Below are 26381 nucleotides of genomic sequence, written 5' to 3'. Positions count from 1 at the left end.
CATATGAAAAAAAGCTCATCATCACTAGTCACTAGAGAAATGTAAATCAAAACCACAGTGAGATACCATCTCATGCCAGTTAGAATGGTGATCATTAAAAACAACAGGAAACAACATCAGGAAACAACAGATGCTGGAGAGGATGTGGTGAAATAGGAAAGCTTTTACACTGCTGGTGGGAGTGTAAATTAGTTCAACCATTGTGAAAGACAGTGTGACAATTACTTAAAGATCTAGAACCAAAATACCATTTGACCCAGCAGTACCATTACTGGGTATATGTCTAAAGGGGTATAAATCATTCTACTATAAAGACACATGCACACATATATTTATTGCGGCACTATTCACAATAGCAAGGATTTAGAACCAACCCAAATGCCCATCAGTGATAGACTGGATAAAGAAAATGTGGCACATATACATGATGGAATACTAAGCAGCCATAAAAAGGAATGAGATCATAACCTTTTCAGGGACATAGATGAAGCTGGAAACCATCATTCTCAGCAAACTAACACAGGAACAGAAAACCAAACACTGCATGTTATCATTCATAAGTGGGAGTTGAACAATGAGAACACATGGACAAAAGGAGGGGAACATCACACACTGGGGCCTGTCAGCAGGTGGAGGGCTAAAGTAGGGATAGCACTGGGGAAATACCCAATGTAGATGATGGGTTGATGGGTGTAGGAAACCACCATGGCACATGTATACCTATGTAACAAACATGCATGTTCTGTAAATGTATCCCAGACTTTTTTTTTTTTTTTTGAGACGGAGTCTCACTGTGTCTCCCAGACTGGAGTGCAGTGGCACGATCTCAGCTCACTGCAAGCTCCACCTCCCAGGTTCACACCATTCTCCTGCCTCAGCCTCCCGAGTAGCTGGGACTACAGGCGCCCGCCACCATGCCCGGCTAATTTTTTGTATTTTTAGTAGAGACAGAGTTTCACCGTGTTAGCCAGGATGCTCTCGATCTCCTGACCTCGTGATCCACCCGCCTTGGCCTCCCAAAGTGCTGGGATTACAGGCGTGAGCCACCACGCCCAGCCTGTATCCCAGAACTTAAAGTATAATTTAAAAAAAAAAGAAAAGAAAACTGAGAAAATGAGAGAAACAAAAGGAAAAAAAGTACAAAATACAAAAAAAAAAAAAAATCACTCAAGACTTTAAAAGAGCTCAGGAAACTAATTTACATAAAATTAATGTAATTTATTTCAACTTTGCTTGACACAATTGATAAGAATGAAATTCTTCAAACTACAAACTTACACCTCCACCTTTGTTACCGTGGGTTGAAGGACAACAGATCAACTTCTTTCCATTTGTTGTCGAACTTAAAGGAAAACTCAGAGGAATTTCTGGAAGATTGTATGTTTTCCAGGAGATTTTAACCAGGGTTTTTTAAAGTTTTGCACTTTTGTAGATTTGGCAACTACAAACAACTAAACAGGAATGAAACATATTGTCCAAAACCAATGACTTATTTTTTTTTACATTATTTATCTCACTTTAAACAATCATTATGCAAACCTCGACTTATTCTATGTACAAATAAAATAAGCATACAACACATGTTGTCTTTTTTTTTTCCTGGCTCAGGTTTATTTGCACAAATAGCACAAGAGGACCCCAGCCCCATGCAGATGGCAGCCCGGGTGTGGGCGGGGGTAGCACCAGTCCTGTCCTCACGTTGGCAGACAGAGATATCTACTCTGAAGCCTTTGTAGGGGCCTGGGCACCTTTGAGAGCCTGAGCTGGAACTGAAGCTGGAGCTGCAGCCTGGGCCTTGGTTTGATCCTTGGTCTTGGTCTTTGGCCAGCACAGCCTGAGCCCCTTGGCCATGCGGGCATAACCACGCTTCCCAAGCTTGGAGTGGGCAATGTAGGCAAGTTGATCGAGCTTGCGACTGACACCCATTGGGATCTCAGGCTTAACCTCCTTGGGCTTTACAAGGGCCTTGATAGCCTCGGCACCTACACTCGCGGCATTGGCACTGTTGGCCTGCATCTTCTTTAGGCCCTTCTTGTGCTTGGCAAAGCGTATGTTCCTCAGGAACTTGGGGTCAACCCCCTTAAGAGATTTGTATCTTTGTGATCAGGGTTTCTAGATATCACTTCTGTGCCATTTTTAGAACTGGTTGTGTGTGGTGTGGGTCTTGGACTTGGCCATGTCTGCACCTTAAGCCACGGCTCCTGAAGTGCCTAGAACCAAAAGAGAAAGGGGCCACCCATACGTTGCATTTTGATAACAATCTTCTCAACATGTTGTGTGTGTCTCCTGACCCCACTAGTTCGGGTTTCGTCAGGGCTGCCTGCCTGATCTCAAGGCCAATCAGGAAGGAGCAGTGATGGTTTTTGTCCTGAATGCATTGATATCAGCAAATGAAGGTTTTCAGGGCTTTATTGCAGATCACACCCCATTGCTGTTGACAGTTTTTCTTGTTGTTGTTCTTTCTTTTACCCTTTACTTGGTGGAAGGAAGTGGAAGATAAGGGTGTGGTGAAAAGATAAATATGATGCTTGAAGATTAGAATCTGACCTTTGTTCTGGTCAGCCCCTAGCCCTGTGCAGTTCATGTCATCCACACCACATATGGAAGTCCACTTAGTGAGACAAGCAGACATTCTGCAATGGAGATGGTGAAGCTGGATTTTCATCTCCTAAGGAGAGAGTTGATATCATTCTTCAGCTTCAGAGAGAAGTGAATCAAAAGATGAAATATAGCCATCACGCCTTCCTCCCCTCCCTACATGTGCTATCTGCATTACAACTATCTCGACTCACCTTTCTCCATTGTTCTCCTTTCCTCTTCTCTTATAACCAGCCCTTTGCATCCTAATCCTACAAGCAGGGTCCCACCTGCCACACTCAAGAGCCTATGAGGGTCTGCAGACCGTCTGTGTCCTTGCTTCCTGTCCTAACCTCACACTACATGTTTATTGGGAATATGGGAAATACCAAAAATAAGATATAATCAAGCTCACCCCTTTGATGGTTAATCAGGAAACCTCACTTGCCACCTATTGGGAACACACTGTAAGCCAATAAAGAGGAACAAATATTTTGAAAGAAAGATGGAAATTTAAGTGGGGGGCTGCAAAAGAAGCCTAATGTTACTCCTCAAAAGACATTGCTACCAGAACCACATGCATTTCTTTTTTCCTTGCCAAAATATTCAAACCAAGGTTTGTAGAAGAACTTTGAACCCCACACTTTATGTCTGCACTTGGGAGCTGAGTTTAATCTGTACTTTGTTTTTAAATTTATTGAGGAGGAAAAAAGCCTTATCTGTATGTGTCTGTAAAACCAAATGCATGACCTACTTTTTATATTACCTAATTTTGAGATTTTGGTTAACCTCCCAATCTCTTTAAGTCTCAGTTTCTTATTCAATAAAATACGTGACTTGGACCATTTGTTGCTATGGTTCGCTCTAATTCTAAAATGCCATTCTCACCAAATTTAAATCAACTTCACCAGGGGGACAAAGCACGGCAAATTTATGGAAAATGACAAGTCCTGAGCATAGAACCATATCCCTGAGCTGTGCCCTGGAAGAGAGTTGAGAATGAACACTCATTGAGATTTCCATTGAAATTTAAATGAATGAGAAATAAACATTTGTTTTATATGTGTGTGTGTGTGTGTGTGTATGTATACACATATATACATATATATATATGTATTTTTTTTTTTTTTGAGACAGTCTCTCTCTGTCACCAGGCTGGAGTGCAGTGGCGCGATCTCAGCTCGCTGCAACCTCCATCTCCCGGGTTCAAGCAATTCTCAGCTTCCAGAGTAGCTGGGACTATAGGCATGCACCACCATGCCCAGCTATTTTTTGTATTTTTAGTAGAGACGGAGTTTCACCATGTTGGCCAGGATGGTCTCCAATCTCTTGACCTCGTGATCCACCTGCCTCAGCCTCCCAAAGTGCTGGGATTACAGGCATGAGCCACTGTGCCCTGCCTGTCATTTTTAAATCTTTATACATTTGGTGGTTTATTTTTTACAACAGCTACTGTTAACTAATGTATTACTGGACTTCCATTTCCTCATTTAAAAGAATGAGAGGCCGGACGCGGTGGCTCACGCGTGTAATCCCAGCACTTTAGGAGGCTGACGAAGGCGGATCACCTGAGGTCAGGAGTTCAAGACCAGCCTGGCTAACATGGTGAAACCCCGTTTGTACTACAAATACAAAAAGTTAGCCGGGCGTGGTGGCGTGTGCCTGTAATCCCAGCTACTCAGGAGGCTGAGGCAAGAGAATTGCTTGAACCTGGGAGGCAGAGGTTGCAGTGAGCTGAGATGGCGCCATTGCATTCCACCTTGGGCAACAAAAGTGAAACTCTGTCTCAAAAAAAAAAAAAAAAACATGAGAGTAATAATTAGCATCTGGGAACGTTTTTATGAGGCTGCAATCAAATGACACTTGTGGATCAGCCCAGGTGTGTCTGCAAGAGTGGGTTTGATTTCTCTGTTTCTTCCCTCCACCCAGCTGCAGAGGGAGGAGCAGTAAGCCCTTGTCACCAGGTGGACAGTGATGAGGTTGAGGCCCACAGAGCCCCCCAATGGATGCTGTTCTTCTGAAGAGCAGCCTACAAACCTGCTTCTCCCAGAGGAAGCTGTGTGGAAAGTTGCTTCCTCATGCCACACAATGGTCTGGGCAGAGGCCATTGGGGTAGATGGTTCACTCCTCCAAGGGCTCAGGAAACCGAATTCCTTCTGCAGCCCACCGTCCCACTTGCCTTCCCTGCTTCTCTATGTCCCATTGGCTTCTTCTTGCCCTGAGGACCCACTGCTGTTCTCATGGTAGACCACCGGGTACTTGGAAACTGATGGCCCCTACACAACCATGAAGACCGTGTGCCTCAAGATCCCAGCTTCCGTCTGTCAGCCACAGAGGTGCTTCCCGATGGGGTAGGTGGGCCCTTGCTATTCCTCGGGGGACAGGGCATCCTGAATGCCTGGCACTGTTACTTCTAAAGCAGCCTACTCTCACAACAGCACACCCTACACCCACCACCTGAGCCACAGAAAGCCCACACAGGGTCATTAGAGAGGACCTGTACATACAATTGCACACAGACAGACAGGAAGCCAGGCAGGCCGTCAGGAAGGCAAGAAGAATCAGGAGGTGAGGAGACTGGAATCACGACCCTGGCTCAGGCAGGTGTGCCTGAGACAGGGTCACAGAGCACCACCTAAAAGCAATGCAAATAAATGTCCTGTCAGGGAAGACACCGTGAGCTCCGTCACAGGTGTGAGTATGAGGGATGAGCAAGTCTCCGAATTCAGCTCACCCTCAGTCACCTGCTCTGTAAACCAAGAACCAGAAAATCCAGCACTGGCCAAGGAGAGGTGCTTCACACCTCTAATCCCAGCACTTTCAGAGGCCAGCGTGGGAGGGCCACTTGAGTTCAGGTGTTTGAGACCAGCCTGGGCAACATGGCAACAAAAATTTACAAATTAGCAGGGCTTGGTGGCATGTGCCTGTAGGCCCAGCTACTGGGGAAGGGGAGGACAGAGGATCACTTGATCCTGGGAGTTCAAGGGCCCAGTGAGAGCCCTGTTCATGCCACTGCACTCCAGTCTGAACCACAGAGTGAGAGCCTAGCTCAGGAAGGAGGAGGAGGAGGAGGAGGAGGAGGAGGAGGAGGAGGGAGAAAGAAGGAAAGGAAGAAAGATGAGAAAGAAGAAAGAAAGAAAGAAAGAAAGAAAGAAAGAAAGAAAGAAAGAAAGAAAGAAAGAAAGAAAGAAAGAAAGAAAGAGAGAGAAAGAAAGAAAGAAAGAAAGACAAAAAAGAAAGAAAGAAAGAAAGAAAGAGAGAAAAAGAAAGAAAAGAAAGAAAGAAAGAAAGAAAGAAAGAAAGAAAGAAAGAAAGAAAGAAAGAAAGAAAGAAAGAAAGAAAGAAAGAAAGCAAAAAGAAAGAAAGAAAGAAAAAGGAAGGAAGGAAGGAAGGAAGGAAGGAAGGAAGGAAGGAAGGAAGGAAGGAAGGAAGGAAGGAAGGAAGGAAGGAAGGGAAGGAAGGAAGAAAGAGAAAGAAAAGACCCACCCAGCACCTCTTCATTGGTGCTGAGGATAACGTGACAGCTTAAACACGGACCTGCTTCATTTTGGTTACATATTAAAATGGACGGCCTCCAAAATTTCCTTGACTTCACACCATGTCGTCCATATTCTCACCATCTTCCTATCACTCTTCTGAGAGATTTATTGAAAACTGTAACTTACTGAATTTTTCCCATCCTAAGTAGAAAGGAACATACTCAGCTCTCAGCGTCATTTTGGAAAGTTTCATCATCTGCATCACCCGGCGGGCAAAGTTCTTTTTGGCGCCTGCTCCTTTTGGAAGCCTGAGCCATTCCGGGCGGCTTGGCGACCCTGACTGCGCAGGCCACGGAGGGAGCCCCAGCTCGTCTGGACGCGGCGGGCAGATCGGCGCTGCCCTAGGGGGCTCTGGGCTCCTGCCCTCAACGCGGCTCCCTCCAGCCTTCGCCCCCGCGCCTCCCCCTCAGTTCTGCTGGTTGCCCTGCGGCGATGCTTGGCTCCTGCCGCAGGCCCCCGAGTCGAGTCCCGTACTCCCCGGCCGGCCCTTGAGCTGCCTCCCCAGCCTGACCGGTGTCCTGCCCGGCGTGAATGGGGGAGGTGCTTCCCACGGCTGGGGGGTCTGGGGACTCCCCGCGCCAGCCCTGCCGGGACTGCGCCCCGCCCCGCCCACCTGCCCATACTTTCTGTGTCCCTGGAAGCCGTCCTCTCCCGGGAAAGTCCCTCTCTGTGTTATCATCCTTCTGTTTTCCCTATCAGTGCTTGTAAACTTTTTGTTTTTGAAGACTCCTTTGAGACTCTGTTAAGGACAGGAGCCTGCCCCCAGGAATGTCTGTGCACATGGACGCGTGGTTCCAGGAGGTACGGGGTCTAGGTGTTTCTGCAGCTCCGGGCCTGGGGCTGTCCCCGCAGGGCCCCGCAGCCCCGGGGGGTCCCGAGAGTGCCTTGGCGCCGGTGTTTCTGTGCTCACAGTGGAGCCCAGACCCGCTCCTGTCAACCTTTCCCCTCTCAGGCCCAGAAGCTGGGGACAAAACCTCCAGGAGAAATAAGGCACAGGACTAGGGGAGGGGAGGGATTAGAAACTGTAATTCAACCTAATATTTGAGGCTTGGCAAGTGTGCCTATGGGATTTCACAAAAACCCCCGAATCTTTTTCATTTCAGAGCAATTAAGCCGACCCCAGCGTCCTGGCTCCAGTAAGCCGCTCAGCTCTCCGTTTTATTGCCTGTTTCCTTCTCCCTTGCCAGCACGAGTTCCCATCCTTGCGCTCAACATAAAAAACCCACACGGCGTCGGTGCCACGGAGGGGCCCCACGAGCAAGTGTGGGGCTGGGGCAGCCGGCCGGGCACATGTGGCTCTCGGGGCCGCGCACAGGCACGGCTTTCGCTCTAATCAGAAACATCCCGCCGTAATTTAATAGTTCCCACCAAGCACAGACACCAAGTCTAGAGATTCTTCCTCCACATTCTTAACCCTTAGAGGAGGTGGGAAGGCCAAAAGAGAGGGGAAATTAATCCCTTACAGTTGCTACCCTGGGATTTTTTACTTGCAGTTTTTTTGCTCTGATGTGAGAGAAAACGATGTGAGCTTTGGAAGCTTTCAGGGAGCAGGAATTTATATTAAAATGCCCTTCCTCGGTTCTGGCAGGGGGTGTGGATGTGGGCGAGCAGTGGAGTCCCTCTCTCCCTGGGGAGGGCCAGTCCTGCTAAGAGGCCAGACAGAGCACGTACCGGGGCCACCAGCAAAGCAGTGCACGGATTAAAAGTGTTTGAATCCTGATTTGACACAGCAGTGACGCAGCTGACCTGCTGGTTCTGAGGCCTCCCTCTGGGGCTCCGCCGGCCTGGTGCCTCTGGGTTGTGGATGTCACCGTGGTCGTGGGGGTAGGAGTCCCCCTCAGCCTGTCACATTCTCACCTGCAGGTGGAGTGCCCTAACTAAGAAAGCCACAAGATTGGAAGCATGAGCTTTGGAAGAAATTTGTCTTCCACTTAGATGTTTTGATTAGTTAGTTTTGATTTAAATTAAGTTTTTCTAAAATTCAGGAGTTACATGTCAACTTTTCCATATCTGTTAAGACCAGCCAGTGACAGCTGTCACACCTCTGTGGCTTGTCTTCCATACCCACAAACTCATATCCATCTGAGGCCACTGGTGGTCAGGCTTCCTCTGCTGAGTGAGTCACAGGCCCACAGGCATGTATGTATACACACACTGCACCTGTACACACACTGCACGCATACAGCACCCGTGTGTATACACAGCACATGCATACACAAATGGCATGCATACACACACCACACACATACACACACGGCACACATATACATAGCACACGTGTATACGCACAGCACATGCATACACAGAGGGCACACATGCACACAAACCACCTGTGTACACACGCACATGTACACACACACTGTGCATTTCTCTCAGTGAACATTCACCACTTGCCTTGGGTGCAGGCAGGATTATGCTGCATGAGATAGGGTCCCCAAACTTGGCTTCACCTTCAAAGCACTGAAGGCATTTTGAAGAGACTCCCTGATCTACCAAATCGAGTGTGGACTTGAGACATTCTTATTTATAAAGGCTCCCAGATTGCTCTGAGGTATAGCTGGGACCCGCAGGCGGACAGCATTCATGTTTGCACCACCTGTTAAGAAGCTCACCCTCAATGCAGTGCCGGTGGAGAGGGGCTGGCATCTGGCACTCAGGTATGCAGCTTTGCTCTGTGACTCTGATGAGTAGTGGGACCTGCGGAAAACGGTGGAGCTCTCAGGGTTCCTCTTATCTGCAAAAAGAGGACGATAATGGCATCTTCATTGCAGAGTTTGTGTGCACATGGAATGTGTGAATATTTGAGAAGCGTTTGGAACAGTAAGTGGTTTAAGTTGTGAGTGCTAAATAGAAGCGTTGCCATTTCCCTTGAGATGTGAGTTGATGGTGTAGACTGGTGGAGGGCTGAGGAAGCCTGCAGCAATGGGAGAGAGGGTCCCACTTGTGGTGACAAGGCTGGGAAGAAACACCATGGCAACGGTTTGCAGGTGGGACTGATGGGGAGATGTGCAAGCTGATGGAAAGTGTAGAGACATGTTCATTTATGAATCGTCCACAGGCCCTGCTAATCAAATTCACGTCAAGCAAAGTTGTTATCCTTACCAATAGGCCTGACTCTGAGAACCGGTAAGTAACTGAGTGTGTACAGTTGAGATGAGATGGGGCTTTCTCAGACCACACAGGCCCACTCCCCCTACAGATCCTAAATCTACATATGCCCTAACTCAAGAGCAGCATGAAGGAACATGCACAAGATGATTGGCAGGCCCCTACCACTGCACAAGTGACTGCTGCTCCCTCCACCGATGGAGAAAGAGGCCTGGAAGAGGCCAGCCAGTAGCCTGCAGTCAGGATCTGGGCCACGAATGGAATTCTCGACTACAGACTGAAAGCCCTGGCATGTAGACCAGCCTCCACCCTTTTTCTAATGGAGAAAAGCTCCTTCTCAGATATAAAATATTTGATGTATGTATTCACATGATACATAAATGAATGTGATATTTATTTGTTAATTTATAAACTTGATAATGGGCACAATTTTATAAGAAGCACATGCTGTTCTACACGGTGGGAGAAGCTGGGTTCAACGGCTCTGAGAACTTCAGCTTGTTAGAGAGACCAGTGTTTTTCTTTGTGCTCAGGAACAGCACTTTGTAGTGAAATGTGTCTTCAATGACAGCATTTAGCGTCCTGTCCCAAATAAGAACAGCCTCCCAGTGAAATCCAGGAAACCAAAACAATCATGACAAGAGAATGTGCAATGCCAGATGAATGTGGATCCTACTTTTTTTTTTTTTTTTGTCTTTACTTTCTTTGACATTAAATATTGTGTGAGAAAGAACTCTGACTCCCAGTGAGCCATCTGTCTTTCGTTTCTTTTTGGGTGTGTAGCCACCCGCAGTAATCAGCCTAATCCTGAAGTCAGTAACTCTGTTACACAGATAGGGCCCTGATTAGAGGAAAGCGAACCGGGGTCCTCTGGGTTTGCTTCTCCAGGTTCCTTAGAAACTTACAGTTTGGTTCTCATCACTCCCACATTCCTAGCAAATCCAAGGGAGGGTTGCCCAGGGTGGCTGTGGTCTGGGTGCCGGCTTCCCTCAGGCTCCACAGGGATGTGGATGGCCCAGGCTGGTGCCCTGGTGTCCTGGGCTTGCAGAGCCACCACCAGAGAAGCTGCCCCAAGCCACACCCATCCAGCAGGTTGGAGGGCTGGACGGGTCTACCTCTGGCAAGGATTGTTCTATGTGGGTGGTTTAAAGTGATTCAACCTTTAGCCTTATGCCTCTGACTCCACCCCCAGCATCCAAGAATTGCCCTGAAATGCAATGCCTGACCAAGCTAGCCTCACTTTAATGATGCACGTCATCTTTTTCCCTGAAGAATCCCTTGTCACAGTGGTCTCAGGATGGAGGTGACCGCCATCACAGGACCCAAAGAACAGACATTTCCCCAAAAACTCTCATCATCCTAGAACAGATCCAGAAAGGCAGGCACCTGAGGCAGAGCCGGGACATTCATCTCAGGGCCTCCAAGTTGCATCCTCCTCCTGCCCTCCTCAGAGGCACGTCCCCTGCCCTCTCCTGTCTCCCGGGGCCTTCTGCTTCCTAACTCCTCCTCCTCTCTAAATCAAAGCAATATATTTATCCTGGAACTCGACCCCTTTCCAGCCAGTGTGGTAATTCTCCAGGCATTTGCGTCTTCAGATTTTTATCTCTAATCATTAAATGGAAGCTTTGTGTCTTGTTAAAGGAATGTCTGGTTTGAGGGGAGGATTTTTGGAAAATCCTCCTTACACCTAAAATCACTTCAAGATTTCTGTGTGCCTGAATGTGAGAGCCAAGGAAGCTGGAGTGGCACTCCTCTCACCCCAGTCCCTGCCCAGGACTCTCCCAAAGATGGAGAGGGTGGTACTAGGTCCACAGTCCCGGATGCCTCTCCTTCCTGCAGCATCGACCTTGGGATGAGGCCTTGAAGGCGGTCTTGATGGTCGGGGGGAAGAACGTGGGGAATCATGGGGTACAGGGGGAGGTGGAGCAGGGGCCAGAGCAGGTTCACCGGGCCCAGGAAGACCCAGCTGAAAGAGCAGAGATGAAGGGCTGGGCCTTTTTATACCGCATGTCCATGTGTGAGCCACACATGGTACCAGCAAAGCTAGGGTGACACCAGATCTGAGTGCTAGAGACCTAATGAGATAAGGAAAAACATTTGGAAGATGATTGTAAAAGCCACTGATTATAGTGATTCTGGTTAACTGCTGATCACTCAGGCCTGATTACCATGCCGCCCAGTAATGACTAGGTACATCCTGAAATGTGTGTCCGATTACCTAGATTTTTTTGATTACAGCAGCAAATCCTGCAAATGTATGGCCACTCAGTCTTTATAATTTCCTTCTGCGGCACTATCTACTCAAGCAGCCTGGTTTTGGGCATTTGTCCTAAAATGTATGAAATGAATAAGATAAAATTAAATAAAATAGGGAAAATAGCCACACTGGGCCTGCTCCGAAGGCTCACGTGACCAGGCCCCTGCCATGCCTGCCTCCTGGAAGGAAATCACACCTGAGATCAAGCAACAGTGCCATTCTATTCACTCCCTTATCTCCGGCGCCCAGAACAGCACTACACACCAGAGGTGCTTCATACACGCTTAATGAGGGAAGTAAACAAATGACTAAAAGTAAAGGCAGCATCAGCATGGGTGATGTTTTGACAGCTGCACTCTGACACCCCTGACACCCCGAGAGGCTGGAGAATAACACAGCACAGGTAAGCACCTTCCAGTTGGCGACCTGAGTTGACACCCTGGCTCCATCCCTAGTTCCTACAACTGGTCACGTCATTCACCTGGGGGAGCCTCTGCTTTCTCTCAGGAAAATGGAGATATTAATCACCTCTCAGAATTCATGAGAGGATTATATGTTTTTAGAAAATAACTCCAGGCTGGGTGTGGTGGCTCACACCTGTTAATCTCAGCACTTTGGGAGGCCGAGGCAGGAGGATCACTTGAGGCCAGGAGTTCTAGATAAGCCTGGGCAACATGGTAAGACTATACCTCTATAAAAAAAATTTTTTAATTAGCCGAGTGTAGTGGTACAACTTGTGGTCCCAGATACTTGGAAGGATCACTTGAGCCCAGGAGTTTGTGGCTGCCGTGAGCAGTGATATACCACTGCAGTTAAACCTGGGCTACAGAGCAAAACCCCGTCTCAAAAATTAAAACTATAGATAAAACAACTCCATAAATGCTAATGCCAAAGAAACTGCATGCTTTCCTTTCAGACCATTTACATCCATTTAAGTGGAAATTTCTTATTGCGCAGTGCTAGGGTTTGAATGTGTGTCCCCTCAGAAATTCATGTTGAAACTTATCCCCCACGATGGTAGTATTAGGAGGTAGGGGCTTTGGGGAGGTAATTCAGTTATAAGGGCTGCATTGTCATGAACGGGACTAGTATCCTTATAAAAGAGGCTTCAAAGAGAAGTCGCCTCCTGCTCTTCCACCCTTTCCATGCTGTGAGGACACAGCAGCAAGGGGCCATCCTGGAAGCAGAGAGCTGCTCTCGCCAAACACCAAAGCTCATACTTTGCTCATGGACTTCCCAGCCTCTAGAACTAGGGTGTGAAATAAATTTCTCTTCTTTATATGTTACCCAGTCTCGGGTACTCTATAATAGCCGCACAAAGGGACTAAGACATGGGATATGTGGTGAGCATCTTAGCACCTCTCCTTCTAAGGACCTACCTTAGTAATGGATGGAACCCACAATTGAGCATTGCTTTTTCAAAGAGAACCACTAGTGTTTTCAGAATTTTGCCTTTCAACTCACCAAACTCCATTGAGGAGAAGAAAATTGTGCCTGCCCTCTATTAAGCGTAGGGGCATTCATGCTTTCAGGCTAGTTCCAGCTTTTGTTAGAGCAAAGTGAGTGACATCCTGAAAGCAGCCCTCACTCTGCCCATCCTCAGGAAGCGGCCCCATCTCGGGGTAGAGCAGGGTGCCCTGAGAGAATGCGCTCTGGCCAGAGCCAACCCAGCCGCCGCTTTGTGATGGGAGGCTGAGCACACTGCTTCATCTCTCTCGGCCCTGGTTTCCTCTTCTGCAACTTTTTTTTTAAAAATACAGTTTACCTCCAAGGTGAGTGCTAAGGACTGAATTGTATCCCCAAAATTCGAATATTGAAGCCTTGCCCCCCTCTCTGCAACTATATTTGGAGACAGGGCTTTTAGGAAGTCATGAAAGTTAAATGAGGTCATCGGGGTGGAGTCCTGATAGGGAGAGGCTGGTGGCCTCATACCAAGAGAGACCAGAGCTCGCTTGCTTTCTGCCATAGGAGGACCCAGCAAGAAGGTGGCCACGAGGCAGGAAGGGCCCCCTGCCAGACACCACATCTGTCGGCATCTTGATCTTGGTTGGACTTCTGAGACTCGAAAACTCTGAGAAATAAATGTCTGTTGTGTAAGTCACGCAGTTCATGGTATTTTGCTATGGCAGCCTGAGCTGACTGAGATAGTGAAGATTAAATGAGAACTTCAGGCAAAGCTCCCACCTCAAAGGAGGCTCTCATAAAAGTCAGCTCTCTTTCCTAAGCACAGTACTCTGAGTATGATTCAGCTTTCCCTTGATAAATTAGGATCCTGCAATGCCTCAGAATCATTGTTCTGAATAAGAAATCTCCACACACAGCTATATGAAAGAAACCATAGAAGGTGCTGAAAATACTGGTGATTGCACGCCTCTCAGAAAGCAAATTTCTCTCTTTTTCCATTAAATCTCATTCTACCTTTCTGCTATTTGAAGCTTCAGTGTAGTAAATGCTAGAGAAAGAAACTGTGATTCTATTGAGTCAAGGATCTGTTTCAATTAAACGAAAGCTGTATCCTTTGAAACAAGGGTCCGCTGAGTGGAGGTCCAGCTACCATCCTCCTAGTGAATGTGCTCTCCATCCAGTAGTCCTCTAGTGAAGTTACTGCTGAAATGGCTTTTTGCTCCTCCAGAGGCTTGCCAGAAGCCATGCGATGAGCCAACCAGAGCTTTTCTGTCTGTCCTCTGCCAGCTCTGAGCAGCACTTGACTGAGGCATCCCATCCCCTGTGTGCCCCTCTTCCCCTTCCCTCTGGCCCATGTTCTTCTGAAAAGAACAGGATGAACTAACATCATTAGGAACTAAATCACTGATCCTTCCCAAGGAGTGTGGCACTTCTCTCTGGAAGATTCCCTCTGGGCGATACACCTTCAAGAACAATAAAGGACCGTTCAATTATACATGTCAATCACCAGCCCCCCAGGGAGGTAGCCATAGCTAAGGGTGGGATGGTGCATCACTGGCAGCCACCCATGTGAGGACTCCCAGGCCTCCCTGCCATGCCCACCACCCTCTCCCCACCTACACCAAAGAGAGCCTCTCAGCATTTTGGAGAGGATAACAAAGGGGTTGAGTAGACAGCTTGTAAATCCTTGTCCCATAGGTGGGGCTCTGCTCCATTCCCCAAAATAAAAAGATGACATGGAACAGCTGGCAGCATCCTGGGTGAGCGGCAGCCTGGGGGTAAGAGGCAACCTCCTTGTTTCTAGGACCAAGCTCTGTTTTGGTCCCATGAGGCAGGCAGTTTTCAGCGAGGCGAAGGAAGACACCTTCACTTTATTGAATTGTTTGTGCCAAGCTTCAGATCAGCCTCGTGGGCAACTGAAGTCCCAGTTGCTTTGAGAACTCTGATGGAAGGAGCTGTGTCACTAACCTGTCAAGTCCCAGACATTCTGCCACTCCAAGATAAACCACCAAGATCAGAGGTTCTCTTTTAAATCATACAGTTACTTTGGAGGCAGAGAGCCCTTTGTCCTTGGCCCTTGGTCCTGGATACTTTCTCTGCCATGGAGGCCTCAGTGGTCTGAGACACCAGAAAGGTAAGTTTGATTTGGGCAGGAAGGCACAGGAAGCGTCCAATACCCCACTTGGCCTATCCTCTGGGGTATTGGATACAGTGGCCAGTACCAGAGAGGGGTGCAGGTGATGGGCCACAGGGCAGAGGCAGGAAAGTTCAGGAATGGGGAAGTATTTGCAGAGAGCCAGTTATAAAAACATCTTCCACGAGAGAATGCCCCAGCTGGCCATGTGGTGGTACAGTGTCTATTCACAGGCAAGGAAGCAAACAGCTGACTCCACAGCTTTAACTTGGAAAGGAGCGGATTGCTTTATCACTGATATATTAACAAATGCCACCACAAAGATATTTAAAACAGGAATCAGAAACCCAAGCCAGGCTAATGCCTTTGCAAATAATGTAAAAAAACATCATTTAATGAATGGTATTAACTACTACACAGGGTGCAGGGCTTGTCATTCCAAAAGTAAACATTTGCTTATAAAGAAAAGAGTGAGATTGATTGAACCAGTTTTTCGGGCCAGTGCAGAAAAGTAAAAATCTGTTTTATTTTTTCCCCTGTTCTGTTCCATTAGAATGAAATCGTGCAGAAAGCAACGTTTCCGTATGTATGCATGTTTTTAAAAGGTGGGGGAGCTCCAGATGAACAATTATCCAAATATGATGCCCACTGCAGCAATTCAATGTGTGTGGCATAGAAGGTGAAGTTTCCTTACAGAGTCTCCTAAGGTCTTCACAGGCCATGGTGTGCTGAAGCCTGCCTGCAGCTGCTTGAGAGAGCCAATGGTGCACAACCTCTCACAACCCCTCAGTCAGTGACGTTGTGTCGGCAGCTTGAGATCAGCCCTGGGGAGTATTTCCACCACAGAAACCAGTAAGCCCTACCAACCAGGGCTTCTCTTCCCCAGAGACCTCACTGTTAAACATTTACCAGCATAGCACTGGAAAAAGTTGTTGCAGAGCAGAAATAGGCAGACGAAGGCCTCTGCCTGTTGGAGTATGGCCCAAGCTAGGAATGGTTTTTGTGTTTTCAGTCATTGGTAGAAACACCCTTGACCACTATCATCAAACACTGAATGGTTTTGGAAATTAGCTTTTGCTACAGATTTGATCATGTTTCTTAATAAATTCAACTTAAAAGATAAAACAGCACTTAACACTTACAGTGTGATAAACTCATTTTGTCAACAACTAATGTTGTTGAATCACAAGTAATGTCAATATATTTTACATACTTCCTGTATTGTTATAATTTAACATAAGAAATTAGCTCTCCATTTCCACACAAATACACAGTGGAAAAATATATATATATATATACACACACACATATATATATATATTTAGCTCAAAGTGTAGTTGTTGCAGCAATATTTGCACTTCATCACCAAGTGTGAAAAACTGATCTAATTTCAAAATCCATTTAAGCTTTTGGGATCTGGAACAAGATACTTTTCTCTCCTATCTTCTCTAAATGCAACTAAATAACCCCGCAAATTATAAAACAGACAATGATATTAAAAGGAAGAAGAAGAACTCTAAAGCCTGAAAAGGAGAAAGTGAACTAACTAGGGATTTTAAGAGTCAAGGTTCCCTAGGTGTCCTAAGGGGTCAGCCATGACAGGCCTGCAATTCTGACCCCCAACAGGCATAGATTAAAAAGCATTTATAGCCTGCTCTTACTAGCAAAAACAAAACAAAACAAAACACCTGGGAAAGGGGAAGCCTAAGAGAGTCCTGATGGGAACCCCCAACTTCTGCTCGAAACCAGGGAACCAGTAGGCCACTTCACCTGCAAGGCCAGCATCAGTAGCACCCTACATTGCCCTGCCCTCTGCCCAGTTGCATAAGGAGGCCAAGGACCAGCAGCTCCTGAGCTTCTGTACCCCAGTAACAGAAGGTGAGCCAGCAATACAAGGCAACCCAGAGAGGCACCTTCCATCTCTCCAGGGCAGCACCAACAGAGATTGAAAGGGGCCCCCAGAAGTGCCAGAAGAATGAGTCAGACCAGAAAAGCATTGCAAGCATTTTGAAAACTAAACTGATATGAAACTAGAGCCAATAGCAGGTCACAATGTACATACCAAACTTAAACAGGGTGACTGCCTGCTAAAACAGAAGATTTCAATCAGATGACGGTCTCCTAACATAATAAACAAAATGTCCAGGATGCAATCAAAAATCACATATCATACCAAAAACCAATAGAACACAACTTCAATGAGAAAAGACAATTAACTGATACAAACACAGAGATGAATTAGAAGTTGGAATTACCGGACAAGGATTTTAAACCAGCCATCATAAAAATGTTTTAACAATCAGTTATAAATTATCTCAAAACAAATATGAAATTTCAGCAAAGAAGTTATAAAAAAGAACCAAATAAAAATTACAAACTGAAAAATATAAAAACCAAAATGTTTTTAAAGTACTAGAATTTATTAGTAGAGTAGTGATGATGGATGACACACTCAGTGAACTTGAAGACAAACCAATAGAATTTATTCAGTATGAACAGCAGAGAGAAAACAGACTTTAAAACCAAGGTCGGCCGGGCGCGATGGCTCAAGCCTGTAATCCCAGCACTTTGGGAGGCCAAGACGGGCGGATCACAGGTCAGGAGATCGAGACCATCCTGGCTAACACGGTTTACGGTGAAACTCCGTCTCTACTAAAAAAAATACAAAAAACTAGGCGGGCGCCTGTAGTCCCAGCTACTCAGGAGGCTGAGGCAGCGTAAACCCGGGAGGCAGAGCTTGCAGTGAGCTGAGATCCAGCCACTGCACTCCAGCCCGGGCGACAGAGTGAGTCTCCATCTCAAAAAAACAAACAAACAAACAAACAAACGAAAAAAAACCAAGGTCTACCATCCATATTATTGAACTCCCCAAGGATAGGACCAAGGAGTATGAGACAAAAAACTTCCCAAGTTTAATAAAATACAGAAGCCTAAAGATTTTAAAAGCTGAGAAAAACCTAAATATGATAAACCAAAACTATACAAAGACACATCATAATCAATTTCTAAAAACCAAAGAGTTAAAAACAATCAAAGAGAAATAATACATAACTTAGAACAGCAATTCATATGATATCAGATTTCTCATCTGAAACTACGGAGGCCAGAAAGAAGTAATACAACAGTCTTCACATGCTGAAAGAAAAAACCTCTCAACTGTCAATTCTATATGTGGACAAACTATCCTTGATGAATGAACAGGAAACTCTCACACAGAGAAAAACTAAGAAAATTTGTTACTGATTAAATGAAACTCCCCAAACAGAAAGAAAATGATAACAAAAGAGGGCTGAAAATTTTAGAAAGAAAAAGAACAAAGGAAAGGGTAAAAAATAGAAATATAGTAGACTATCATTTAGTGAGTTACTTTAGTAATATTTTATGGCTGAAGCGAAACTTATAACACCATCTGATGTGGTGTTCATTATATGTGCAGGGAATACTTAAGACAATTATATTTATTTTTTAAATATTTATTTATTTATTATTATTTTTGAGACAAAGTCTCACTCTGTTACCAGGCTGGTGGGCACTGGCACCATCTCCGCTCAGTGCAACCTCTGCCTCCCAAGTTTAAGCAATTCTCCTGCCTCAGCCTCCCAAGTAGCTGGGATTACAGGCACATGGCACCACACCCAGTTAATTTTTGTATTTTTAGTAGAGACAGGGTTTCACCATGTTGGCCAGGATGGTCTCAATCTCTTGACCTCATGATCCACCCACCTCAGCCTCCCAAAGTGCTGGGATTACAGGCGTGAGCCACTGTGCCCAGCGACAATTTATATTTTAAAACTAGGGAGGGTAAAGGACCTGTGTGGAAGTAAGATCTACACATTATTCAAAGTGATCAAACATCAACACCAGTAAGCTGCGATAAGTTATATATGTACATGGTAATATAGAACAAGCAAAAAGCTATACAAAGTAATATACTCAAAAACATTATGAAGAAATTAAAATGGAATTCTAACAAAAGGTTCAAGTACCACACAGAAAAGCAAGAAATAAAAAAGAGAAAATGAAAAAAAAAAAGAGAACAAACAGAAGAGAAATAATAAAAAGTCAGACCTAAGCCCTACCATATCAATAATTACTTTAAATTCGAATGCCCTAAATACACCAAGAAAAGCAAACAAGTTGGCACACAGACTTTAAAAAGACATAACCCAAATATATGCTGTCTACATATAAACTCCCTTAATGCAAACACCATAGGTCGGTTCATAGTGAAAAAGATGAAAAAGATATATCATACAGACATACATTTTTTGAAAGCAAAAGTGGCTACATTAAAGTAGATGTCAGAGAAAAGAACGTTAAAAAGATGGACATTACATCAATCTACCAAGAATATATAGCAATTCTAAATCTACATGCATCAAATGCCAGAGCTTCAACTAATAGAGCTGAAAGGAGAAATAAACGAATTGTAGTTGAGAGCCTAAACACCTCCCTCTCAGGAACTCAACATCACCATCAACTGAAAGGATTTAATTGACATTTATAGGACATCATCTAGGAACAGCAAAATGCACGTTCTTTTTGTTTGTTTATTTTGGTTTTGTTTGTTTGTTTTTGAGACAGTCTCTCACTCCATCACCCAGGCTGGAATGCAGTGGTGCGATCTCGTGCAGTGCACCACACCCGGCTAATTTTTGTATTTTTAATAGAAATGGGTTTCACCATGTTGGCCAGGCTGGTCTTGAACTCCTGACCTCAAAAGATCTGCCTCGGCCTCTCAAAGTGCTGGGACTACAGGTGTAAACCACCATTCCCAGCCAAAATGCACATTCTTTTAAAGTGCCCATATAATGTTATTAAGAATGTTGGGTCATAAAACAAATCTTACCAAATGTAAAATAATTGAGTCATACAGAGTGCATTCTGTTACCATGATAAAATAAGACTAGAAACAAATAATGGAAAGATAAAAGGAAAATTCCCAAACACTTGGAAATTAAATAACACATTTTTATATAATCCATGAATCAAAGAAGGGGGCCATAAGAAATTTTTAAAAGCAATTACAACTGAATGAAAATTAAAAGACAACGTATCAAAATGTTGGAGATTGAGCTTAAGTAGTATTGAGAGGGAAACTTATAGCCCCAAGTCCTTGTAATGAAATGGAAAGATCTCAAATCAAAAATCTAAGTTGAACTTAAATTGAAATCTCATGAAATAGGAAAAAGCAAGGCAAAATATATCAAAAGCAAGCAAAAGTAAATAAAAAATAAAGATAAAACAGAAGTCAATGAAATTGAAAGCAGAAAAACAATAGAGGAAATTAATGGAGAAGAATGATTCTTCAGGGAAAAATTAGTGAAAATGACAAACCTCTAAGCAATTTGACAAAGATAAAAAGAGAAGACACAAATCACTAATATCAGGAATAAAACAAACGAAATTACAAATGATTCTGTATAACGAGTATATTGTTATACAAAATTATTCCAGTATAACAAGGAAATACTGCTAACAACTTTATACTTATAAATTAAACAGCTTAGAAGAAATCACCAATTCCTGGGAAACTCTAACTACCAAAACTCAGCCAAGATGAAACAGATAGCTTAAATAGTCCTAAAATTATTAAATTGAATGTGTAATTTAAAAGTTTCCCAGACAGACATCTCTGGGACCAGATTATTAAGAAAATTTAACAACAATTTTATGCAAACTCTTCCAGAGAATAGAAGAGAAGGAAACACTTCTGAAATCAGACTATGAACAACTCTACACATATAAATTTAACAACAGAGATGCAATGTACAATTTTCTTAAACAGTACAAACTAACTGCAGTTCACCCAGTAAGAAACAGATAATTTTATTACCTCTATATTTAGGAACTTGAATTTGTAATTTTTAAAACTCTCCAGAAATAGGCATTTCTCAGTAGATAGTTTCCCTCAACAGTTCTATCAAATGTTCAAAGAACACCAGTATGCATAATCCCCTCCAGAAAATAAGAAGGAGTACTTCCCAACTCACTTATAACAATAATATTGTGCTGATACTAAAACCAGACACAGTACAAAAAAGAAAACATTGACCAATATCACTCATGAATATAGATGGAAGCATTCTTAATCAAATATTAGTAAATAAAATTCAATAATAAATACAAAATACGTGCACAACGACTAAGTGAGGTTTATCCCAGGAATGCAAGACTGGTTCATTATTCAAAAACCAATCAATGTAATCTACCATATTAACATGAAAAAAATTATATGCTCATATCAGTTGATGCAGAACGACAAAACTCAACACCAATTCATAATTTTTAAAACTTTTAGTACATTAGGAAAAGAAGGGAAATTCCTCAATCTCTTAAAGAGCATCTACAAAAATACTATGGCTAACATTATTTTTAATAGTGGAAACTGAATGTTTTTCCTCTAAGATTGGGAGCAATGCAAGGATGTCTCAGCATTCTTGTTTAACATAGTTCTAGAAGTACTAAGCAGGTGCAATAAGGTGAGCCAAAAGGGGGAAAAAAAAAAAAAGATGCACAGACTAGAAAGAAATAAAACTGTCTCTACTTGCAGATGACATGATTGTCTATGTAGATATCTTAAGATGTGTTTTTAAAAACTCATAGAACCAAAAAATGAGTTCATTAAGATTGCAGGATATGCCCACAAGAGAAAGCAGGAAAGATCTAAAATTGACACCCTAACATCACAATTAAAAGAACTAGAGAAGCAAGAGCAAACACATTCAAAAGCTAGCAGAAGGTAAGAAATAACTAAGATCAGAGCAGAACTGAAGGAGATAGAGACACAAAAAGCCCTCCAAATATCAATGAATCCAGGAGCTGGTTTTTTGAAAAGATCAACAAAACTGATAGACCACTAGCAAGACTAATAAAGAAGAAAAGAGAGAAGAATTAAATAGACACAATAAAAAATGATAAAGGGGATATCACCACCGACTCCACAGAAATACAAACTACCATCAGAGAATACTATGAAGACCTCTACGCAAATAAACTAGAAAACCTAGAAGAAATGCATAACTTCCTGGACACTTACACTCTCCCAAGACTAAACCAGGAAGAAGTTGAATCCCTGAATAGACCAATAGCAGGCTCTGAAATTGAGGCAATAATTAATAGCCTACCAACCAAAAAAAGTCCAGGACCAGACAGATTCACAGCCAAATTCTACCAGAGGTACAAGGAGGACTTGGTATCAATCCTTCTGAAACTATTCCAATCAATAGAAAAAGAGGGAATCCTCCCTAACTCATTTTATGAGATCAACATCATGATACCAAAGCCTGATACCAAAGCCTGACAGAGATACAACAAAAAAAGACCAATATCCCTGATGAACATCGATGCAAAAATCCTCAATAAAATACTGGCAAATCGAATCCAGCAGCACATCAAAAAGCTTATCCACCATGATCAAGTGGGCTTCATCCCTGGGATGCAAGGCTGGTTCAACATATGCAAATCAATAAATGTAATCCAGCTTATAAACAGAACCAAAGACAAAAACCACATGATTATCTCAATAGATGCAGAAAAGGCCTTTGACAAAATTCAACAGCACTTCATGCTAAAAACTCTCAATAAATTCGGTATTGATGGAATGTATCTCAAAATAATAAGAGCAATTTATGACAAACCCACAGCCAATATCATACTGAATGGGCAAAAACTGGAAGCATTCTCTTTAAAACCTGGCACAAGACAGGGATGCCCTCTCTCACCACTCCTATTCAACATAGTGTTGGAAGTTCTGGCCAGGACAATCAGGCAAGAGAAAGAAAGAAAGGGTATTCAGTTAGGAAAAGAAGAAGTCAAATTGTCCCTCTTTGCAGATGACATGATTGTATATTTAGAAAACCCCATTGTCTCAGTCCATAATCTCCTTAAGCTGATAAACAACTTCAGCAAAGTCTCAGGATACAAAATCAACGCACAAAAATCACAAGCATTCTTATACACCAGTAACAGACAAACAGAGAGCCAAATCATGAATGAACTCCCATTCACAATAGCGTCAAAGAGAATAAAATACCTAGGAATCCAACTTACAAGGGATGTGAAGGACCTCTTCAAGGAGAACTACAAACCACTGCTCAGTGAAATAAAAGAGGACACAAACAAATGGAAGAACATACCATGCTCATAGATAGGAAGAATCAATATTGTGAAAATGGCCATACTGTCCAAGGTAATTTATAGATTCAATGCCATCGCCATTAAGCTGCCAATGACTTTCTTCACAGAATTGGAAAAAACTACTTTAAAGTTCGTATGGAACCAAAAAAGAGCCCGCATTGCCAAGACAATCCTAAACCAAAAGAACAAAGCTAGAGGCATCACGCTACTTGACTTCAAACTATACTGCAAGGCTACAGTAACCAAAACAGCATGGTACTGGTACCAAAACAGAGATATAGACCAATGGAACAGAACAGAGCCCTCAGAAATAATACCACACATCTACAGCCATCTGATCTTTGACCAACCTGAGAGAAACAAGAAATGGGGAAAGGATTCCCTATTTAATAAATGGTGCTGGGAAAACTGGCTAGCCATAAGTAGAAAGCTGAAATTGGATCCTTTCCTTACTCCTTATACGAAAAGTAATTCAAGATGGATTAGAGACTTAAATGTTAGACCTAAAACCATAAAAACCCTAGAAGAAAACCTAGGTAATACCATTCAGGACATAGGCATGGGCAAGGACTTCATGTCTAAAACACCAAAAGCAACGGCAACAAAAGTCATAATTAACAAATGGGATCTAATTAAACTAAAGAGCTTCTGCACAGCAAAAGAAACTACCATCAGAGTGAACAGGCAACCTACAGAATGGGAGAAAATTTTTGCAATCTGCTCATCTGACAAAGGGCTAATATCCAGAACTTATAAAGAACTCAATCAAATTTACAAGAAAAAAAAAACAAACAACCCCATCAAAAAGTGGGCAAAGGATATGAACAGACACTTCTCAAAAGAAGACATTCATACAGCCAACAGACACATGAAAAAATGCTCATCATCACTCGCCATCAGAGAAATGCAAATCAAAACCACAATGAGATACCATCTGACGCCAGTTAGAATGGCAATCATTAAAAAATCAGGAAACAACAGATGCTGGAGAGGATGTGGAGAAATAGGAACACTTTTACACTGTTGGTGGGACTGTAAACTAGTTCAACCATTGTGGAAGACAGTGTGGCGATTCCTCAAGGATCTAGAACTAGAAATACCATCTGACCCAGCCATCCCATTACTGGGGATATACCCAAAGGATTGTAAGTCATGCTGCTATAAAGACACATGCACACGTATGTTTATTGCGACACTATTCACAATAGCAAAGACTTGGAATCAACGCAAATGTCCATCAGTGATACACTGGATTAAGAAAATGTGGCACATATACACCATGGAATACTATGCAGCCATAAAAAAGGATGAGTTCGTGTCCTTTGTAGGGACATGGATGCAGCTGGAAACCATCATTTTCAGCAAACTATTGCAAGAACAGAAAACCAAATACCGCATGTTCTCACTCATAGGTGGGAACTGAACAATGACATCACTTGGACACAGGAAGGGGAACATCACACACCGGGTCCTATTGTGGGGAGGGGAAGGGGGGAGGGATAACATTAGGAGATATACCTAACGTAAATGATGAGTTAATGGTGCAGCACACCAACATGGCACGTGTATACATATGTAACAAACCTGCACGTTGTGCACAGGTACCCTAGAACTTAAAGTACAATTAAGGAAAAGAAACAAAAAAGATTGCAGGATACAAAATCAACACACAAAAATCAACTGCACTTCTATCTACTGAAAACAAATGGAAAACAAAATTTAATCTCTTTAAAGAAAATTAAATTCTTGGCTATAACTCTAACAAAACATGTATAAGCCATATGATAAAAATTACAAAATGCTAATGAAGGAAATCAAAGTCATAAATTTTTTGGATAGACATGCCATGGGCATGGATTAGAAGACAACACAGCAAACATATCAATTCTCCCTAAATTTATAGGCTGAGCTAATGAAATTCCTATCAAAACCTTGAAAAGATTTGTTGTCAACATAGAAAAATGTATATGGACAGAGAGGTACAAAAAGAGCCAAATCAATGTTGAAAAAGTAGGATAAAGTGGGAGAAATTACTAGGCTTACTATATAGCTAAAGTAATCAAGACTACATGATATTGGTGGAGGATAGATAGGCAGATAGATCAGTACAACAGAATAAAAAATCCAAAAGGAGATTTACATACATATATGCCCAACTAACTTCTGACAAAGGAGCAAAATAGTTCAACAGAGGAGGGAAAGCCTTTTCAAAAATAGTGCTGGAGGAATTTGACATCCACAGGCAAACAAAATGTGAACCTCAACCTAAACAGAATACTTTACAAAAAAATCAACTCAATATGGATCATAGACTTAAATGTAAACTGTAAAACCATGAAACTTCTAAGAGGAAGTCTTTGGGACCAGGCACTAGGCAAAGATATCTTAGACTTACACACGGTAAAATCCATAAAAGAAAAATATAATAAATTGGACCTCAGCAAAATTATTACATTGAATGTATAATTTAAAAGTTTCCCAAAGAGACATCTCTGGGCCCAGATTATTAAGAAAACTTAACAACAATTTTACACAAACTCTTTCAGAAAATAGAAGAGAAGGAAACACTTCTGAAATCATGCACTTGCGTGTTCATAGCAAAATTTCATTTTTTGCTCTGCAAAAGACCATGTTAAGAAGGATGTAAAGACAAGCTACAAGATAGGATAAAATTTTTATAAACCGTATATCCCACAAGGGACTTGTAGCTAGGCTATCTAAAGAACTCTCAAATCTCAACTTAAAAAAAATGTATCTATATTAGTAAAGGAGCAAAAGACACTAAGAGATATCTCTCTGAAAAGGACATAGAGATGACAAAGAAGCACATGAAAAAAATGTCATCTTCATTGCCCACTATGGAAATGTACATGAAAACCACAAGGAGCTATCACTACACATCTATCAGAATAGCTAAAATTCAAATGATGCAATATCAAATGTGCAAGAAAACATATGGAGAAACTGGAATGTTTGTGGGAATGTAAAATGGTATAGCCCTCTGGGAAATACTTTGGCAATTTCTTTTAAACATAAAAGTGAACTTACCTTATGACTGAGAATTGTACTCTTGGGCATTTCAGAACAATGAAAATTTATTTTCTCACAGAAATTTGAGCATGAATATTCATAGCAGCTTTATTCATAAAAGTGCAAAACTCACAACTACCAAATATCCTTCAATGGGTGAATAGTTCAATAAGCTCTGGGACATCCAGACAGT

General features: G+C 43.0%; 1 pseudogene; it reads right to left on the bottom strand.

Moving 5' to 3' along the window:
* Positions 1-874: 874 nt before the first annotated feature.
* Positions 875-4418, bottom strand: LOC103236763 (large ribosomal subunit protein eL29 pseudogene; annotated as a pseudogene).
* Between the last annotated feature and the right edge of the window lie 21963 nt (positions 4419-26381).

This window comes from Chlorocebus sabaeus, chromosome 8 (assembly GCF_047675955.1).
Source record: "Chlorocebus sabaeus isolate Y175 chromosome 8, mChlSab1.0.hap1, whole genome shotgun sequence".
Classification (NCBI taxonomy): Eukaryota; Metazoa; Chordata; class Mammalia; order Primates; family Cercopithecidae; genus Chlorocebus; species Chlorocebus sabaeus.
Note: the sequence above shows the minus strand (reverse complement) of the source record. Positions and strands in the feature narration are given on the sequence as shown.